General features: G+C 40.6%; 1 pseudogene; it reads left to right on the top strand.

Moving 5' to 3' along the window:
• The first annotated feature begins 288 nt into the window (after nt 1–288).
• LOC140230647 (monomeric sarcosine oxidase-like) lies at nt 289–7,963 on the top strand (annotated as a pseudogene).
• The last annotated feature ends 11,131 nt before the right edge of the window (nt 7,964–19,094 follow it).

Raw genomic sequence — 19,094 nt, 5'->3', positions numbered from 1 at the left:
TTGACAGCTCTTAATTTATTGTTATGTATTTCTATACATCCTATTGCCCAGCCCAGTACTTTCCAAATGTAGCTTCCCAGCTGGTTGTATGTTTGTTTTTGGTTGTATCTGTTTTCATAAAAGCAGTATAGTTTTTTTCTTCCTATGTGCGGGGGGGGGGGGGGGGGGGGGGGGGGGGTGAAAACATAACAATGATGATATGATAATGATTCTGTAAAAACTTCTGCTCACCAGAACATTACAGTCTCAATTCAATGCAGGGGTTATGGTTAGGGTGGGGGAGCAACCATGAGTCAGGGTTTGTCAAAGGGCAAATCCAGGCATGAGTAGTTGTGCTGCTTTTTTTTCAGACAAAATAAAGGAGATTGTTAATTTGGCTGCCACAGATTGCTAGGTACAAATAATCAACAGACCAAATATGTTTTAACTGAAAACTGATGTGTTTTTTGTATCATCTCACTGTTTAGTTTCAAATGTCTAGTCCTATATAATGTTTTGTGTTATTAGTTTCTTTATTTTACTTTTACTCATCTTACATGGAAGACTTACAGAGTTTTCTTTCTTTTTTTGTTTTCCCTACAATGTTGAACGACTCCCTGCTTTTTACTCAGAAATTAATACTATCTCAAATGGTATTAACTTAGACTTTATTTGGGAGAACTCTGTGTTACTCTATGCTGAATTCTTTTCAATGCAAACTATAATAATGTTGCCATGAAAATTTAGGACAGATCTGGTATGTTAATTAATCAAAATGAATAAAACAATCTTGAAAACCAGGGCTACAGTATAACCATCCAAGGTTCTATGCTTTTATGGAATGGTGCTTAAGATAATGAATCTACATCTGTCATCTAATGGCTTAGTTTACTCCTATCTTATCTGCAAATGCAACTAAATTTCTGTAGAGAGCCATGAATGTCCCTATTTATTTTCTTCTTCATTATTAGCCTTCTGCATGTAACCACCTGCCATTCACCGAAATCATGAGTGCTGTACGACATCTGCGTTGTAGGAGCTGGGATGGTTGGCTCGGCTGCGGCCAAGTGGTTGTCACGGAAACCAGGCCATCAAAGTTTGTCTGCTGGGGCCTCAAGAACCAACTCCAGAGGTTTGTATAGGAGGATGGGTGTGGTTATGTAGGGACATGAAGAGACTAGAGACCTCTACCAATTGGTATTGGCAGACTATAACATTTTGAACCAACTCCAGGGTTGTGTTCATATATGGAATGGGTATGATTATGTAAGGGAAATAAGACCCAAAACTTCAACCAATTGGTATTGGCAGACTGCAGCATTTTGAACCACCTCCAGGGGTGTGTTTAAATGGGAGAATGTGTGTGGCTATGTGAGTGCAATGTAGAGACTGTAGACCTCAACCATTTGGTATTGGCAGACTGCAACAGCTTGAACCAACTCCAGTGGTGTGTTTGGGAAATGGGCGTGGTCATATAATGGAAATGTGAATACCTAAGACCTCAACCAATTGGTATTGGCAGGCTGCAACATTTTGAACCAACTCTAGAGGTGTGTTCATTTATGGGAATGGGTGTGGTTATAAGGGAGATAAGACCCAACTCAACCAATTGGTATTGACAGACTATAACATTTTTAACCAACTCCAGGGGTGTGTTCATACAGGGAAATGGGTGTGGCTATGTGAGTGCAATGTAGAAACTGTAGACCTACCATTTGGTATTGGCAGACTATAACATTTTGAATCAACTCCAGGGGTGTGTTCATACAGGGAAATTGGTGTGGCTATGTGAGTGCAATGTAGAGACTGCAGACCTCAACCATTTGGTATTGGCAGACTGCAACAGCTTGAACCAACTCCAGGGGTATGTTCATACAGAGGAATGTATGTTGTTATGTGAGTGAAATGTGGAGACCCAAGATCTCTACCAATTGGTATTGGCAGACTACAACATTTTGAACCAATTCCAGAGGTGCATTCATACATGGGTATGGGCGTGGTTATGTAATGGAAATAAGACCCAATGGGTGTGGTCCTTATAAGTTAAATGTGGAGACTCGAGATTTCTACTAATTGGTATTGGTAGATTGCAATTTTTTTTAATCCTTTCTATCTTGTATGCTTAATGATATCTGACCTCTATAAGTCACATTTTCCATGCATTATTCTGATATTGTGCATCTTTTATCTCTACTTACTGCTCTCCCTCCCTCTCCCTCTACCGATTGGTATTGCGCTCTCTATCTATCTATCTATCTATCTATCTATCTATCTATTTATCAATATCTTCAGAGGAATTATATGGAATGAAATGAGGTTTTCAGAATAGCAAATGCTTCAGTGAGGCTGAAGTAGTTCAAGTAACCTTAACCTCACCACAGCTTACTTTTGATGATCCTTATGATTAATATGAACAAGAAAGAAGTGCATTCTTTTTTTGTTATACAACATCTATTTAGAATGTAGCTATCCGATTGGTCGATTGCCCATCACGTGACATTTAGTGAAAAGTTCCATTGCACGCTCTGGCTGTCAGCAGTGCAATTTGGTTTGACCAAAATGTTCCATTGCACGCGCTCTGATGTCAAAATAAACAAACATGTGCTGCGCGCACTCAACAATTACAAGCGCGCTTACAAGCACGTACTTTTGTCACTCATTTTTGTAAACAACTTCGTTTTCATTTCGCATACGTACAATACTATATGTACATACACGGTGACTGCGACTGTGAGGCTACTCATTCGTCTTTCACGGAAAATGGTTGCCATTTCTGTGCTAAATTCAAGAATCTGTGAGTAACAAACATAGAGCTGTAAATACAGCTCTATGGTACCAAATCTGTTGACGTTCGAGGTGTTGTATAAAACAAATAGTGTATGGTCTTTACTCGTGCAATGGAACCAGATTTCGCACTCGGCGAAAAATGAGGCGCACTATTCAACTTGGCTTCGCCTCGTTGAATAGAGCGCCTCTTTTACCTCCTGCGAAATCTTGTACCATTGCACCCGTGACCATTCACTATTTGTATAATAATTTGTGACAATCTTAGTTGATGCTTACTGCCAATGATCCATGGGAAAAGAGAGATCTTTCATTGCTACTTTCTTTTGACGATACCGATGAATGTGAACAAGAAGTATGTGCATTCTTTTTGTAGGAGTGGAGATCTGAGAAGCGCAATGTGTTCTCCTCGTACTATGACGAAGGTCGCATCACACGAGAGCTGGACGCAGACATCACGTGGGCAACATTGGCACAAAGATCCATTCAAGAGTATGAAAACATCGAGAGGGAGAGCGGTCAGTTGAGTGAAACTTTTACTAGCTTGCCTTACTTTTCTTATTTGTATGGCTTTCTTTTCTTATTTTAGATATCAGTCTATAGATCAAGCACATGTTGAGGGGGGACATTCCTATGATGGTTTTGGGTAGGATTAATTGTGAGAAGTCAAAAAGAAAAAAAAAATGGCCAGAGGATTCAGATTCAAACTGTTTTATGACTGAGTGGGAAACTGCCATGCCGTTCTAGAAAAGTTCATACACATTCAAGTTTCAGTTAAACAATTTACAATCCTAAGAAGGCCAGATTTAGATGAAAACTTGAGCATTATTCTAATCAGATAATCTGTACATAAAAAACACACACATACTGGTGTATCACACAGGTTTTTAAAGGTCCAGTTTACCTTTGGGAGCAGTGATTTTAAAAATGTTCAAGATATCACATTTGATGCATATGTGTAGGTCTGTTGTATCACAAAACAACCTACCGTGCCATATAAAGGAGATATCAGTATTTTTCTCAATAAACCGTAACTGTAGACGGTTTAATCTGGAAGTATTCTTATTATAACTATTGTTCACAATTTGTGTATTTAACAATACTTCACATCGATTATACAGATTCATTTTTTTTTACAGTGGTCGTTTCTATCCCTAACTCGCATTTTAGAACTAGTTTAAGCACTAATGCTGGGTTTTTGTTTCATCTGCAAATGGTAAACTATGCCTTTAAGCTTAATTTAGTAGGCGTATTAGAGGGGTGGTGAGGTGTTATAACAAATTGTACCCGTAGAGTAGATCAGAGTGTAAAAAACATCAAAACTTCTATAACATGATGAAAAGATGTGCACCTGTCAACTGTGGCATTATGAATTTTAAAGATTTCACACTGATAGGACCTGTTTGCAAAATTACCCCTACGAAGCTGAAAACACCCCTCCAAATACTGTAAAAGTACTCTTATGTGCATTAGCTGATTATGCAAAAAAAAAAGAGTAGCAAAAGTGATTTGAATGATATAGATGAGAAACTGTAGCCAGTGACTTAATGCACTATTCATGCTGTACTGTTTTCTTATCTATAGCATGCTTATAAAGCAGCAAACGCAAAGAGTGATTTATCTCTGGCGGTATATGGAGTTGTACACCCATGCTGCTGCACTGAACTCTGAATATGTGCAAAGGTCAGCGCACCATGTCTAGAGTAATCCATCATGTCTATGTATTGACAGCTGACTTATTATTACATATTGTGTGCTGCCAATGAGCTACACTATGTAGACCGTTAGTCACCGAGAGTTCATGTTGGTGATGCACTTAAAGTACTGTTAATGGTCTCATGAAATGCAAAACAAAAAACAAAAAAAAACCAACAACAACAACAACAACAACAAAAACAAGGAAACTCAGTAAACAAATAGCCCTGATTATTGTTACAGGTAAGAATTTAAGAATTCCCCCCCCCCAAAAAAAAAAAAATTATATAGTCATATTCCTCTTGAAAATGCATAGTCAAATTCATCACCAAATATGTCATTAGCATTATTGCTAGAATGATAGAATATCATACACATGGGCACCATGTCTCACTTGGGGGCCCCAAGGGGGGGGGGGGGGGGAAGGCAGAATCCCCCCACCCCCCCGATTAGAGAATCTTTTACGAATCCCCTTCTATAAACCCAGAAATGACAGAGCTGAAATTTTATGAATATGTTCATTGGTAAGTGCATATTTTCAAGTTTGTTCATGTCAGATCCAGTTGTGCCCAGGCCCAGTTTGTGACCACAGTTGGGGAGCATTTTTGTATTTTGATCGTCGCTTTGAAAATATATGGTCAAATTATAGCCAGTGTGGTAGAATACTATTACTATACAAAAAGACATCATGCCTTCCTAAAGGCCCCAAAAGCCCCCCCCCCCCCCCAAAGTTTGCTATGTTTCTTCTTATGCAAGGTGAACTTATAATACGTGGGTGAGTGCTAGATCCCTGGGTCTGTTTTTTAATGTTTTTCTCCAGCTTCTATTTTCCTGCAGGCATTCAGTTTTATGAGGAGGTGGGATGCCTTTTCATCGATGAAGAGGGAGGCGAAAATATGGAGTCAGCAATAAAGAATGCAGAGGAGATGAACCTTGACACTTACAAGCACCTCAGCACCGATGAGCTCCGGAAGAAATACCCTTACATGAGGATCAAGGATGGTTGGCAGGGGCTCTTGAATTTCAAAAATGCTGGTCACATCAGTCCGAGGAAGCTGGTTGCCGCCCAGCAGAAGCTTGCCGAGGCCAGAGGATGCGAGGTCATCGTCGACATCGCCGTCGCGGTGACGGAAGGGGAGTCTGATGGTGATAAGCGGGATGGGGACGTTGTTACAATTCAGTGCGAGAGCGGCCGCAAGATCCAGGCAAAGAGGGCGCTGCTATGTACAGGGGCATTCACAAACTGCTACAGACTCTTGCCAGCTGACAAACGGGTCGATTTCTGTCCGTGCCAGACGTTAGTTCTCAAACTGGAGTTGACAGAGAAAGATGTCAAGGATTTGTCTACCATGCCGTGCATACTTTCCAGAGTCCCTGGCCTGAAACCCTACATTCTGCCACCAATACAGTATCCTGATGGTAAGAAATGAATCTGTCTTAGAATTCTGATATCACACAGTGGCAACTCAGTATAATGCGATCCTTTGGAACAATATAATTTGTTCTTTATATCAGATATTATTTTATTTTATCAGTAGTCAATAAAGAATACAAAACAAAGGAAACAACTTCATTTGGACCAGAGAAAGTAGTTTGTTTTATCAGATCTCTCTATATCGAGTTTTCACTGTATGTTGTATTTGGATGTTTTCTGTTAATTCATACTGATTCTTCTTGCCAATGTAAACAAACTATCTATTCCGGGCCCTATGATGTCAAACTTTGAAGGGATTGTCTTCCCAAAAACCAAGCAGTCACTTATCCCAATCAACCAGTGAGTTTTTGCATCGAAGCATGACCAATTGATTTGAAAAGCACAAATGTTTTCATGGTAGACCTTTCATTCAGGGACACAGTTCTTTGTGTACAATCATGGTGTATGCCAGAAGTGAAAATGTTGAGAGCAAGCTGGCAGTGTTGAGTGATGTCATGAAATTGGTTCAATAGCTGTTATTGCTGTCATTTGTTTCAAGTTTCTTCCAACTTTATCCTGTGCTGCTCTGACCATCAATAGAGCTGAATGCACTGTGATTGCTATCTAGTCGAAAGCTTTCTTTTGTTTGGCTTTAAAATTTTGTTAAACTGTATCTCCATATTTGAAAGCCTGTTTGCACTGTCATCAACACACCTAGAGTATATACATGATTATATCTACACTGACGAATAGATGATATATTGTATGTAAATATATATGATACATGAGATCACGGTCAATGTTGATTGGCAAATTGTTTTCCATAGGTTTCTGTTGGTATCTCCAAGATGCTGAAATAGGCATGGAGCTGAGAATTCACCTACATTGTACTCCTTATTCTATCTGCCCATCAGGAAATATAACTTGCTTTCTTCATTCATTTATCTTTCATATTTAATTTGGACCCGAGGTTTACACCACTAAATCATTTATTTCAGTGGAGGTCTTTTTGTTTTCTGTAGTTTGGTGTGGTTTCTGTTGTTTCTGTTTTTCTGTTCTGTGACTACAAAAGAAGAGAAAACTTCTTGACCCAGACTGACTAAATGGAAACTATTTCTGTAGTTGTTGTTCTCTTCTCCACCTCCTCGCTTTTGTTGGTAGGGAAATATTACCTTAAACTTGGCGGATGGGCCAGAGGACGTCAGATTGATGACCTAGCGGAGATTGGAGCGTGGTTCCGCAGCCAGGGGGAGAATCACGAGGGTGTGGAGTCCCTTCGCCAAGTGATAATGTCTCTTATTCCAGGTAAGCTATGTACACTGCTGTCAGGATAGAAGAACAGATGTTTGAAGTGTGGTATAAGAAACTATGGTAAACATATTTTATATGTGTATGTTTATGTATGTATCTGTATTCTGTATACAGATTTTCAACACAAATTAGTCTAATTCCATTCTTGTTTACTTGAGATATTTGCAATTAAGGCTGCTCAAAAATGAGGAGAATGATAAGAAAATATGGGATACATGTACTTTGTACTTTTAATCATAACTTCAAGAATAATCCATGTTATGTTACATTTTGAAAATAAAACTGTATGGGTATAAACTGGTGTGATGTTCCCACTTTTAATGTCCAGTGTTTGTTTTCTCTGATGTGATAGGTCCTGCTTTTGAACAGAGAGTAGGCCTAAAGGGTCCCCTTATGTATTATTAATGTTGCTACATTTGGTCATGTGGTTCTTGGGGTATTGATCTATATAAAGTGCACCATAAACTAATTTCTCCTGTGGCATCTTGTCAGGTCTCAACCCAGTATCCATGACGACGGCATGCTGCATGAGTTCCCACACACCAACAGACCGCCTCTTCTGTGACATGATCACGCCCCGTCTTGGTGCTGCGGTGTGTATGACGGGCCGCGGGGCCAAGTCGAGCGATGAGATCGGTAGAATGGCCGCACGCATGATGGCCAAGGGCTCGTGGGACTACGACTTGCCAGCGGAATACTTCAAGCTGCACTATCGGCCAAGCAAGTCCGAGTGAGATTCTTGTCAGACAATGTCAGTATTGGCATTAGTGTGGGAGCATCCGTAGGCGTGCAGAGTCATTTCAAATTCATGTTTGAGTGTGTATTTATCGCTTGAATAGCCCATCTTGTAAAAACACTTTAGTATTGAGAAGAAAAAAACATCCAGGTTTTTACAGGTGGTTTGACTTTACATATCATGGGTGTATGCTGGGCCTAAATATACAGGCCAACTCAACTTTGGCAATGGTACGGTAGCCTGGTTGCCCAGAACCACTAGGCCTACTGGTGTAGGACCACCAATCTTTCTGGAAGTGTATCTTATGGTTGCCTGAGTGAGCAAGATTACTATGTTTCCTTTTACTATAATTTAGCAACACTACATTTGAAGAGTTTTATTGTAAAATGAGCAAAGCACCATTTTTAAACATTTAAAAAAAGTCCATCATCAGATAGAGCCAAATTAAACCTTTCCTGTAATACCTCACTTGTGACATAACAAGGAATATTCTAGAAGTTGTGATTAAAAACATCCTGTATTTTCTTATTATTTTCTTTAATTTTTAGCAGCTTTAAACACAAATATCTCAACTTAACAAGAATGGAGTTAGCTTGTTTTGCGATAAAACTCTTCATTTCTTTTTTGGGGGCCACCAAGATGTCAAATTCAATGATTTCAGTAGCCTGAAAGGGGTTAACAGAGGAAAAAGTTACCAGTACTGTAGTTTCAAGCCTTGATATCTGCTGTATAATGTCTCATGCAAGTATGTTCTCATTGCCAAGGTCAACAATGAGGTAAGGGAATTCGTTTTGTGGGGTACCTAGAAATCATTTGCTGTACACTGAACAAGACTTGTGTGATGAGGAGAGTGGGTTTGTGCATGATTGTGTGTAAAGTATGGTATCTACTAGACCATGGAAAGCTGCAATATATACTAAGATCAGATTGCTTTGTTTTATCTATTAAATCAGAATGATAAAGCTATTTCTATTTCATACTGCTAATATACAGCCAATTGTGACAGTACTATAAATTTTTATGTATGTATAAGCAGCAATTTATACTAAATGTAAAGGTCTCAAATGACAAAAGAACAGGAGTACACCGTATTTCTCATTTATCAGGGATTGATTTGTGTTGATGCATTAAATGCTCTTAAATAATATAAATGTGCAAGTTTTCCTACTCATAGATGGCCATAGGCCTATAAGCATTTTTATATGCCTCTGCCACAAAGTGTTGCCGGAGGCATCATGTTTTTCGGTTGTCTGTCCGTCTGTCTGTAAACAAATTTGTGGGGAGGGGTCCTAATGGGGCCCAAATTGTACATTTTCATCTTTTTCTTGAAAAAGCCATTATGAATTTTCCCCAAAGTTGGCAGGTAGCATCCCCAGGGGGAAAGAATCTCATTCTCGTCAAATCGGCTTCATGCCCCATCTGGGGCCCCAGGGGGCCTAAATTTGGACCGAAATTGAGTATTTTCATCTTTTTCTTGAAAACCCTTTCACAAATTTTCACCAAACTTGGCAGGTAACATCCCTAGGGGGATAGAATCTCAATTCCATCAAATGGGCACCATGCCCAACCTTGGGGGCCCCCTAGGGGTCCCCCCTTCCTGTAAGGAATCTTTACAGATTTTCTCTGGAACCAGAAGTGATTGAGCTAAGTTAATACAATGAATCAATATATTGATGACTGTTGTTTCAAGTTTTTTTTCATGGGAGAACCAGGGGTGCCCTCTCCCACCCCCTTGGGACCCAAGGAAGCAGGACGTGGTATGGGGGATGGGGGGGGGGGGGGGGTCCAAATGCGGGCCTAAATTTTCATCTTCTTGCTGAAAACAACATAATGGATTTTCATCAAACTTGGCAAGTAGCATTCCCATGGGGATAAGATCTCAAAGTGTTTGAATGGGCACCATGCTTTCCTTGGGGGCCCCAGGGGGTCCAAACCTCCTAAATTAATGAATATTCAATAATATTTTTCTCTAGTTCTAATCAAAAGTGATAGGGCTGTAAGTCTTTTTTTTTCTCCAAGTTGCATAATCCAACATTCTATAAAGTACAGTGTACTTGGCAGGTATTTTTACCAGTGTGATCGAATATGTAAATGGACACCATGCCCCCAGCTCTCAAAGCTACCCCCACCATAAGTTTCCAATGTTCTCAGGTAAGAGTCTGCAAGAATGCATGGAAGGTGAACTTGTGATACTCAGGTGAGCGCTAGACCCCCGGGTCTCTTGTGACCTCATGTTTTTGCAATGCCTGCAAGATTTTTCTTGAAATTTAGTGTGTATATGTATTACCCAATAGAGATCCTCTGCATTTTTTTTTTTTGCCAAAAAGTCAGACATCAAAATATCAAAGGTCATGTGAAAGTGCTAAATTTCACTTCTTCCATACATGTATCTCCAAAGTGGTTCAAGGTATCATCATGAAACTAAGTACATATCTATGCATGTTCTGTAAGACAGTGATTCTCATGGGATTTAGGGTCATAGGGTCAAAGGTCAAGGATCAAAGGCTAGGTTAGAATGCTAACAATTTACTTTTCAATACTGAAATTACACCTTTTCTTCATACCTTGAAAAATGACTCATGCACAAACTTATAAAATGGTCAAAAGTGAAGTAAAAATCCTCAATTCCCCAAGTACATTGAATTTTCATCAATAATGCTGATTGAAGATACTGTAGTGTTTTGCATTTTTTGGAACACAAGTACCATAGTAATGCATTTAAAGGATATTGGACTAGCGTGATCTTCCAGTCATTTGCATTAATATTCCTTGTTGCATTTGTATTTCTCCAACCACCATATTTTTATGAAACCTATCAACATGCTCAGCTTTATGACTCTCTGCATTTACCCATACACTGTATATGCATCTTCTACCAGCAATAATGTGGAGACAATAATATGCAGACAGAGAACAACAATGTTTTAATAGGTCATTTATCATGAAGATTTTGAGCATGATGAATGGTTGGTAATCATAGATACATTGATAAAAATTAACTTGTGTACCAAGATTCTGAAATCCTCATAGAGCTTACACTTGTTCTGGTAGGCAGTGTCTTAATCATTTCATGCTGTGCAGTAGCCAGGCACATGACAAAGAAGGCAATTACATGTACTAAATTAATGTCATCACCACCTTGGGTTTCTCCCTGGATAAAGGCTGAAAGGGATGATACAGTTTCAGTCGAGATGGGGCCACGGGTTTCCAACATGTTTTGATAAATTTTTGAGATAATGAGAAACCTCTTATGAAATATGAAAGTGCATTATGATTATAAGAGGAATCCAAAGTTTATTTGATGAATATTGGTTTTGAAATGGCTGAGATATCCAAAAACAAAATGATCCTAATAAAAGGTTGAACCCACCTTTTAATAGGATCACTTTTATTTCGTTTTTGGATATCTCAGTCATTATTTTCAAAATCGATTTTCATCAAATAATATCTGAATTCCTATTAGAATCATATGCTCTTTAACATCAATTCATAGAGTGGTTTCTAAGTATTTTTATTTTTGTTGCAAAAAGTTAAAAGCTGAATCCTCCCTCAACCAATACTATACCATCCCTTTAAATCTTTAAAACGTATTGTCTGTTGTTCACATCATGATGAAAATGCAGAGCTGAATCTGTTATGGAAACATATAAAATGAACAATATTCTTGCCACACTGCCTTCATTACTGTAGTCGAGACCATTGCATACATACTGTGTGATTATGTAACTGCTTTCATCTGCTTCATTTTCAGCCAAGGCTGTAAATTCTTTTGGAACTACATTGCACTGAAAAAAAAAACCCCAGAGAAAATGCACTTTACTTATGCAGAATACTTCTACATTTATTCAAGGTACAGTATTGTCAAAGTATTGCATAGCAAGACATTTGATGTTTGTAACCAGTAAAAATTTGTGGATGGTATTTTTGAGGTCACAGCTCGTTATTCCGAAGGTTCGTTATTCCGAAGGCTCTTCAGTCCGAAGATTCCTTATTCCGAAGGTACGTTTTTCCGAATTTCATTTTCAGATGAACAAATCTTCGGAATAACGAACCTTCGGAATAACGCCACAAATGTTCGGATTAACGAACCTCTAGGTATAGGGAATTTGTGTGTTTCGGATTAACGAACCTTCGGAATAACGAACCTTTGGAATATCGAACCTTTGGAATAACGAACAGCACCCATTTTTGAACAAGTTTTTAATTCCTTTCAATTTCTTACAATGCCAGCAAAACAAGATAGGGCAACCAATGTCTTTGTTTACAAGGTCTTGGACAGGTCATTTTAAAGCAGCATTTCGGTTGAGGTCTATGCTATATCTGTGCATTTTGAATGCCATTGGTAATTGTGGTTAATGTTTTAATCTTGTATTATGCTGTGGGTACAGTATGTTGAAATGTATATCTTGTTATACCATTATATGGCCTGAAATAGATTTATATTTTAAAGGTGCAGACCTAACAGAAGTAATGTAGTGTATTATTGTGTGTCTGTACGTGTGTGGACATTTGTGTGCTGTGTGTGTATAAGGACTTTGTATGAATTACAAACAAGACTGACAATAGGCAAAGTCCATTGAGTGAACTGGATTGCTTGAATATGTGTAGGCCTATATATAATATGTATCAGGGCCGGCGGGGCATTTTCAAAAGTGTGGGGGGCCCATTTCCGGGTTTCTTCAGCTGAAAAGAAAAAAAAAAAAAAAAGAAAAAAAGAAAAAAAAAAAAGAAAAAGAAAAAAAAAAAGGTCCTCAGCTCATCTCTCCCCTTCCATTTCCGGATTTTTCCAGCTGACAAGCAAAAAAAAAAAAAAGTTCTTCAATAAAAAAAAAAAACCAAAACAAACAAACATAACCTTACCACGCTCACACTTCAAGATCTCTATCTATTTCTATAGTGCCAGTTACGTACTTCCTGGTTAAAAAAGTGTCGGGGCCCAAAGTGATGACACCTGCCCCCACGGCCCCAATAGCTACATTTGTGTTTTTTTTTTTTTTTGTCTGCAGTATCGGCAGCCAGTGCGTGCCTCCATCTTTTAAATGAACACAGACCGGGATTCAAGAGGGCGCTATTTGATGACTTTATGTAGTATGGTTGTTACCCATCTCCATTACGAATATCGACGATGAAAAGCTGGATAACTGTCATTCAGGTTACAGTATGGTGTATGGTGCGTAAACAATGTTGGACTTGACCGATCATGTCGATCTTAAAATGTAGATCGAGATCTAGTCTTACTCTCACACAGATCCGTCGACCACTATACCTACCTGTTATAATACACATGAATTAAGTTAACAAAGTTCAGCGGATAGCTATCAAACTAGCAAACTTCGCAGTTATCACTACGGTACATAATGATTGGAACAATGACCAATTGGAAGAGACGAATTAATGGGATTGATATTGTGACCAATTTCGACATACCGTACGAATCATTTTTCCTCTTCTTCTTCTGTTGGATGTTTTGAACATGGCAGATGCATGTTCGTGAGCCCATACAACAGTTCCCTATTCAGTCCTGGGTCTGTTTCCCTTTAACAGAGGAAAATATATATCATATTTTATGTGTCCATACCTTTTGTATAAAAGTTCTACGTCCCTGAAGTTGCATCTACACTACACACTTATTAATGATCCCTGTCTATTAGATAATCATACAGGATGTCCTTATTGACACCTTAAAGACCTAATAAAATGGTTTAGGCATTTTTTTCTCAATGATGTAATAATATTAAATGTTAAATTCTAAGTAATTCTATGGTTGTGCGGGGTTTTTTACTGTTCTGAATTTTGTTCTATATTTGTTAGCATATTGGATGCAATTTCCTCGGTTTTGGAAAACTTGCTATACTTTCACCGCATGCGGCGCACTATCACTTCTAAATTGTGATGACGTCTAAGAACGGAGTCGTTCACGACCAGTCTAGCCGTAGCCAGCGAGCTGGCAAGGCTATGCTAGCGCAGCGCAGCGACAGCCGGCCGGCGGCTGCATCACTGCTAGCGCTGGCGGGGGAGCGAGCTAGCGAGCGCATAGCAGGTGCTGCGCTGCACTATTGTCATTGGCTAAGCCTTTAGACAAAATAATATTTAATGAACTGTATCGGATTTAATACTGCCAATAATGCAGATTACAACTGTGGTACGCTTGGATATCCATTATTTTCGGCAAACTCGTGAAATAGGCCCCACCACTGCGTGTCTGTACTAATAGTAATACTACGGCGACTCGCCTGTTTCAGCCCCACCGTGTGGCGTTCATCTCGGTAGGTAAGCACGGCGGTGGGGCTGCCTTCCACAGTGAATACTCGTGAATGCGGCGAAAATGACTTCATAATATGGCCCTCGGCTCGACTAATTTAACGGCCAATCTAACCATAAATACAACCCTACCTAACCCTAAACCCTAGGAGCACTACATCCTGACTACATCCTGACTACATCCTGACTTATGGATCCTGCTGAGTATCTTCGTAGAAGTAGGACCTACCCTTGCTTGCTATAAACGCACGGGTACGGTGCACGCGCACTGCGGTGGGGCCTATTTCACGATAGCCCCACCACCACTGCGTGTCTGTACTAATACTACGGCGACTCGCCTGCTTTATAGGCCTAGACCTACTCGTGAATCCAGCCCCACCGTGGCATTCATCGGTAGATAAGCACGGCGTTTGGGCTTCCTTCCACAGTATGATTTTTAGCATAAAACAAAAACTACTCGACCAAAATTGACGATCATTTTCTTGGTATCGTTTTTCTTAGAAAATGACGCATCTAAATTACTGAATGTAAACTACTAGACTACTACTGGTAGTTTAACTTGTAAGCGCCGGCCGACGGGCCAGGCCACGGCCGGGACGCTCCCGCTTGCTTGCTGCGGCCGGAGTAGCCGCTCACTTTGTGAGCGAGCTGGGCCTGTTCTTCTAATCTACTTACTAGACAGTTACAACTTACAATGTCAGTCATGTAGAATACAGTATATCCTTTCTAACGTTAAACTATATGGGGGCATACCAGACATACCACTTTGTAATCCGACTTATTTCCCAGGCGATCGTTTCCGTGAGGTCTATTCTCGGGCTTGGTGCCATGTCGAATACGCTCTTGCACTGGCAGCGGGGGAGATGCAGCTGGTTCATATCGGTAAGGTGCAGCCCCACGTTAACGTTCTGGTTCATCGGCTGCCTCTCCCTCCCCATCTTCCCCTTCAACTTCATGTGCCTCCTCTTCCTCTCCGCTATCGTCAGAGCTGCAGTCTTCATCATTATCATCAATGTCGAAGTTTACCCATATAGGGGAAGACATTATGCTCGAGGTACCAGGTATCTGTGCAAGCTAACTTAGTGATAATGTATACGTGGTAATGCGTACATGTCGACAGTCAGTGTGTCGACCGGGAGCGCACATCCCGCGGCGCCCGGGCCTGGCCGGGCTAGCTATCGTGTACGCGCGTGTACCAAGCTAGTAATCTGAGTGCTTGTGCTGAGCGGCGTCTGCTAACTGAGCACAACTCCGTGCTTATACGTCATCAATCGGTTCAGGGGTGTTGGTCACGTGACTGTCTTTTTCGCAAAAGCTGCAACGGGGTCCTCCAAAAATGTGATATTTGGGGGAGTTTCTAGAAGCGATAAAAACCGGATCGACACTGACAACATATTTACATTGATAATCATGACATATATTTTACATTTCTGTTGCATATTAAAACATTTTGCAAGCATTTTATTAGGTCTTTAAAGACACCCAGTCGCGAGGATACATGGACATATTTCAGCCGCGGGCGGCAGCACGTAAACTTGCTTCCGAAGTTGCTACGAAGAGAAATGTGTGTGTGCGCAAGACATCCCTAAAGCAATGTATCGCGCTATAGTATCTCGTTTGCTCGCTTGATTGATCTGAGCGCGGCGGGGAGTACGTTTTGTGTAATGTGAATTGAATGTATGGTATACTGTATGTACTGTGTGTGATGCAATGTTCGCATGAGCTATATTATAGTAGCTAGCTGCCTATTGACCGATTCTGTGACGCGCTATGTGTATTTTTGGCATGGGCGCAGCCATAGTGGGTGTATCAGCCGACCCCCCCTCCGCACTCCCCCACCCCTCTCCCTACATTAGCACGCGCGCAGAATGAAAAACTGCTTTAGCCAATAGGCGTCTCGTACTGAGTGCGCGAATGCTTGCTAGTGCGCGAACCTTTGTTACAAGTGCGTGGTAAACATGTTGCCCGGGGGTGGGGGAGAGCAGGGGGGTCGGCTGATACACCCACTATGGCTGCGCCCTGTGCCGTAAAATGTCTGCTGCCCTCAACGAACCCGAATCGGTCAATACTTCGTACGACTAGTACAGTGTACGCCTTCTCTTCATCGCACCGTCGATCGTCGTCACTCGTTAACTACACTGTAATCGTCAGATCAGATTATATATAGGTAGGGTGGCCATCATGGACGATGACACATCGTCATGGGTAGCGGATATTACCGCCGAGTTGTCCATTCTGAACGCGGACGATTGGGTCGGAGACCCTGTGTCTTGTATGGTAGCCCTACTACATATCGACCACCCTTATTGAAACCGACCGCGTATAATTCGCGCACTGAACAATTAGTACGCATTTCTCTGCGCGCAAAGCACATAAAAATGGATTGGCTTTGAATGTAGATGAGGATGGTGTGGGAAAACGCGATAATTCATTGTTCATTAATGGTTTTAATCAAGGACAAAATTTCGAATGAATATTTTCACCGAATCGTAATGACAGCACAATGTAATGTCTATGGAAGTTTCTAAAAGGCTTCTAAAAAGCTTCGTACAACACGGTGTTCAATACAGCTCGGTTTGCGTGCATTGTCAATGCAAAAGCAGCGGTCGATCCTAATAACGCGATTTACCGCGGGGAGCTGAAACGAGGCCACGCAAGTTCGTCGGCGATATTTTTGCACTGAAACTTCGAATCGAAAACGGCATCGATAGAGCTGGATTTTCTCAATCACGCAGGTCCGGTTTTTTTACGTGAATTTCAGTGTTAGATATTCTTATCAAGCAGATAAACATTAGGCGGTCGATTAGTAGTAGGTCCAACCATACTTGCCATGGCGTGTGTAAATTCAGGACGGGGAAGCGACTGTGCCCGTGCAGGGCCAACGGCCACAGTTGCAATGCACACAGTAACTGTGGCCGTGGTAGAAGGGGGCCGTGCACCAACCGACATACCTTCAAGTCGAAGTAGGGCCTAGCTAAACTAGAATCTATTATTGTTAGATCTATCATCTTTGAACCTATAGTTCCCCTGTTTAAACATTAGAGTTCTACAAGATCATCACTGACAAGATCTATTGGGTTAGACTACATGTATGATGGAGCTTGCGATAGATCTATTCATTTTTTTTTAAAATTTATTTGCAAATCCTAAATCATATTCTTGGGGAATTTGCATAACATGATTGATATGAAAAAACTTCTCATTTAATGGGACTAATGACATTAAACTGACCCAGCAAATGTCATTTCAATTACGGCGTTATCATAATTTGACATAAATGAGAACTTAGAGAAGTTTTTCACGGAATTTACATAGAAAAATAGGCCTACTTGTCGATCAAACGCAAATGCCCTAAAGTTACTGATACTAGATTAGAAAAGGTCATTCCACTTCAATCATTGATTCATGTGTAGACTTCTACTATACACATCATCTGGATCTGGATTCCTTGAAGTTGTTGACTTGACCAGCTGGGGTTGCTTGATTGGCGTAAGCCGTGGCAACACAATTCCACCGTGCATGTCGTAACACGAATTTGCACATTCTAAATAAAAATTCCTGCAAAACTGTTCATGCAACTCCAGCAAGTGGAAAGCAAATTTTTCATCGGCACGCTGACGCTGAAGCCTCCCCCTCTGGTCTCTTACTTGTCCTCTAGCTAAGAACACGTCTCTCTGCGTTCTCCACTCGTCGATAGCGTCAAACAAGTAGATACGTTGCCTCGAGTTGGACGGCTGTTTGATCTCCATTGTGAGGGTTCATTACTAAACCAAAGCCAAGGCTAAGCCGAAATAGTACAGCACTTTTTATTGCAAACAGTACACGCATACCACACACAATATTGATATTGACATACCGGTACCGACGACTTTCTATCAACTTTGTTATGTTACGATCCGGCCCAACGTACTGTAAGCTGTACGTATAACACATGCAGCTGACGCAGCAGACAACATTGCACGATGAGATCATAACAACCTGCCATATGGCCATGTGCATTGCAACTTGCTATACCTGAAGCTTAGAGTTTTAATATTTCTTCATCAAAGCATATTTATAAATACCAAATATTAAACAACGTAATAAATGAATAATTTATGATATTGCTGTATATTATTTTCAGACATTTTGAAATATTATTGCTTAGATTGCTGAAATTGGCACCATAGTGCATAAACAGAGACTGGAGCCAGATACGTACGTACGTACACCCGACAGCTCTCACTACTTGTTGTGTTGCGGACCGGGAGAGATTTTCATGCGCATGGCTGTTGTGCGGTTTTGTGCATGCACCCATTCGGCCCCATTCGGTAGGTATTCGGGCGTCCATGTTGAAATTACAGTGGACAGCTCGCACGGCGCTCGTGCCCCATCTGGTTTTCGCTGGTGCGCTGCGTAGCGTCGTGTTCGGCATTCGGTACGTACGTACGGGGGTACAATAACGGGAGGAGCAGCTTGTCGTGCTTTTCTACTGAGCTGCGAATCGCCTGCGACGACCGGCTGCCTTTAACACAGTGCTGCAGTCACTGACATTAAAAGGGGTTTCCACAAAAATTCATTTTTCATGAAAATTATATCAACTTGATACTGATATATTATGTTAAGGGTAGCAGTTATTCCCCCTGCTTTCTGAAAGCTGTTAGTCAAGGGCTCATTCATTATGCTAGAACAGTGAATTTTTGTGGAATTTTCTTTACATTTTCTTTATATTATTGTCCACACACATATGTCATAACCTCTAGTAGTCTCCTCATCACGCGGTTCCAACACCAAAACTTAAAAAAAAAAAAATCATAACTTTTGCATCGATTGTCCGATTTTCCTCAAAATTTCACTGATGTATCTACTAATGTTGCTGCTGTCACTCAATCCACATTGCTCCTTGGGTTTTGGGTCCCTTTAAGTTTACCAATT

This window comes from Diadema setosum, chromosome 7 (genome assembly GCF_964275005.1).
Source record: "Diadema setosum chromosome 7, eeDiaSeto1, whole genome shotgun sequence".
Classification (NCBI taxonomy): domain Eukaryota; kingdom Metazoa; phylum Echinodermata; class Echinoidea; order Diadematoida; family Diadematidae; genus Diadema; species Diadema setosum.
The sequence above is the reverse complement of the archived record's forward strand: the minus strand, read 5'-3'. Positions and strand labels throughout refer to the sequence as shown.